This window comes from Bos javanicus, chromosome 4 (assembly GCF_032452875.1).
Source record: "Bos javanicus breed banteng chromosome 4, ARS-OSU_banteng_1.0, whole genome shotgun sequence".
NCBI lineage: Eukaryota > Metazoa > Chordata > Mammalia > Artiodactyla > Bovidae > Bos > Bos javanicus.
In genome coordinates, this window is record NC_083871.1 from 39372107 (window position 1) to 39375061 (window position 2955).

A 2955-nucleotide genomic window follows, 5' to 3' on the forward strand; every position below is an offset into this window, starting at 1 on the left:
CACATATTTACAACAGCGATATTATTGGGCCATAGCTTATTCTTCCCTTCGTTTCCCTATCTCTTGACTTTTTCTTGGTGCTTTTCTGACCTCAGTTTTCAACATAAAATTTATGATCTCTGGTCTAATTTCTCTCTTTTCAGTTCATCACTTTATATTATTTTTGTATTCTGAAAGGTTATTTTCAAAGTTAATCTAACATTTTCTGCAGTGTTCTAAATGTCAAGCGGTTGTTCCTGATGAGATCGTAAATTCCTACATCACAGACCAATAGAGTGGATGGACCGATTAAGTCTCCATAGAGCTCGATACTAGAGAAGGCAACAGGCAACCCACCCTAATACTCTAGCCTGGAAAATCCCATGGATGGAGGAGCCTGGTGGGCTGCAGTCGATGGGGTTGCTAAGAGTCAGACATGACTGAGCAACTTCACTTTCACTTTTCACTTTCATGCATTGGAGAAGGAAATGGCAGCCCACTCCAGTGTTCTTGCCTGGAGAATCTCAGGGACGGGAGAGCCTGGTGGGCTGCCGTCTATGGGGTCAGTCATGACTAAAGTGACTTAGCAGCAGCAGCAGCAGCAGCAGCAGATCTTGACACACATTAGGCTTTAAAGTATTATAAACATGTGCTCATTTCTGAATTTTAGAGTCTGCTTGGTAGGATATACCTTTTATTAAAATAAGGATAACACAACAATATTGGAAATCCTCTGTTACATTGAAATAATGTGAAAATTCCAGGTGTATCTTAGCCACTCAGTCGTTCAGTTTCTGAGTTCTGGATTATTATGACTTTCTTTTTCCTTTTCTTTCCTTGTAGGGTTACTTTGCTACCTTTTTATTGATGTTTCTCTGCCATATTTGTGAAATAGCATAACTTCTCATCATGTTTTAGAGTGTTGTGTACTTGCTAAATGTGTGGATGAGAGATTTCTGTAGCATTCTTATTTTTTTAAATAGCTGTTTTTCAAAATCATTTTCTATTTACCTCAGCAGGTCTGTGATCACACCAGTAAAGTATTATTTCAGTAGGATATGAAAAACAATAACAATGCTGATCAAAAGAGTTTGAGGAAAGATGTGATTACAATTCAGAAAAACAAAAGACAAAAAAAGCAGATGAACAGATATAATCTATTATAACTGCAGACTGAGAGGTCACTATAGCTGGAATGAGCACAGAATAGGTGGGTTTTGAAATAACATTGTTTTATTTTTTTTCCTGATTTGTAAAAGTAACACATGGATATGACTACTAGAGAAAATTAAAAAAAAAAGATAAATATGTAAAAAGAAAAAAAAAGTGGCATCTAGAAAAATACATTTTGACAAATGAATACCTCAAAAAACTGTGGTACATAATTTTAACATTTTTTTTTGATATTTTACTATCAATTAAAAATCATTTAATATAAAGGCTTTGCTGCTGCTACTTAGTCACTCAGTCATGTCTGACTCTTTGGGACCCCATGGACTGTAGCCCACCAGGCTTCTTTGTCCATGGGGATTCTCCAGGCAAGAATACTAGAGCGGGTTGCATGCCCTCCTCCAGGGGATTTTCCCAACCCAGGGATTGAATCCAGGTCTCCCACATTGCAGGTGGATTCTTTACTTTCTGAGCCACCAGGGAAGCCAAGAATACTGGAGTAGGTAGCCCATCCCTTCTCCAGGGGATATTCCCAACCCAGGAATTAAACTGGGGTCTCCAGCATTGCAGGCAGATTCTTTACCAACTGAGCTACCAGGGAAGCCCATAAATGCTTTATTACTATGTAAATAATATATACTTAAATTTTTATCATAAATGAAGCCTTTATAGCTTTGTACTTATTTTTTTTAACATACTTCCAACTATTTTCTAGAGAATACATTTCTCAAAGTGAAATTATTGTGCCAAAAATATGAACGTTTTACATCTCAATAATTACTGCTAAATTTCCTCCAGAAATGTTGCCAAATCTTTGATAGCACATTATGAAATGTCTGTTTCTTTAAATCATCACAAGTATGTATATATCTGCCATGGGTTGAATTGTGTCCCAAAAAGATGTTGAAGATTTAATCCCAAGTACCTGTGAATGTGACCTTATTTGGAAATAAGACCTTTGCAGATTAATGAATTTAAGATGAGGTCATACTGGATTAAAGTGGGCTCTAAACCCAATGAGTCATTTCTTAATAAGGAGAGGGAGCTTTGGAGATACAGAAATACAGGGGATAGCAGGGTATATGGTCCTCTGAAGTCAGAGCAAAGATTGGAGCTGGGCTACCACAAATGAAGGAATGATAGGCATAGTTAGGAGCCCCAAAAACTAGAAGAGGCAGGAAAGGATTTTCCCCTAAAGTCATTCAAGGGATCATGGCCCTGCCAACAACTTGATTTTGGACTCCTAAACTAAGCCTCCAAATTTCTGTAGTTTTAAGCCAACCAGTTTGTGGCAATTTGTTATAGCAGCCTTGGAAAAGTAATACAATAAATACCTAAAATGAAATGTCTACAGTTATATAGCCTTTTAAAGATGTATGTCTCTCAATAATAGTGAGGAGAAGCCATTTTCCTTATGTTTGTGGCAGAGTAGCTGTTGTCTGGCACGTCTGCTTTGACAGATCGATCTGAGGGTCTGTTGTGACAGACCTCTTATTTCCTGGTTCTTCTTTATCGCAGATATTTTCTAACTGTGGCTTTCTAATTTTTATTTGTGAGGTTCCCTCATCACAATCCCAACCCTCCACCAAAGGATGCCGTGTGCACAGCGCTATGTAAAAGCTTGGAATTCTTACTTTGCATGAAAGACTATTTTCAATACCCAAATCCTGACATAGGCAAAATTTCCCTGTTGTGTCCCTGGGACAAGGACAATTATTTTTTCTAGGCCCTCTTCTTTGTCTTAAGTGGACAAATGTGAATTCCAGGTGTATTTCGAGGTCTTATTTCCAACTCTACACTTAATTC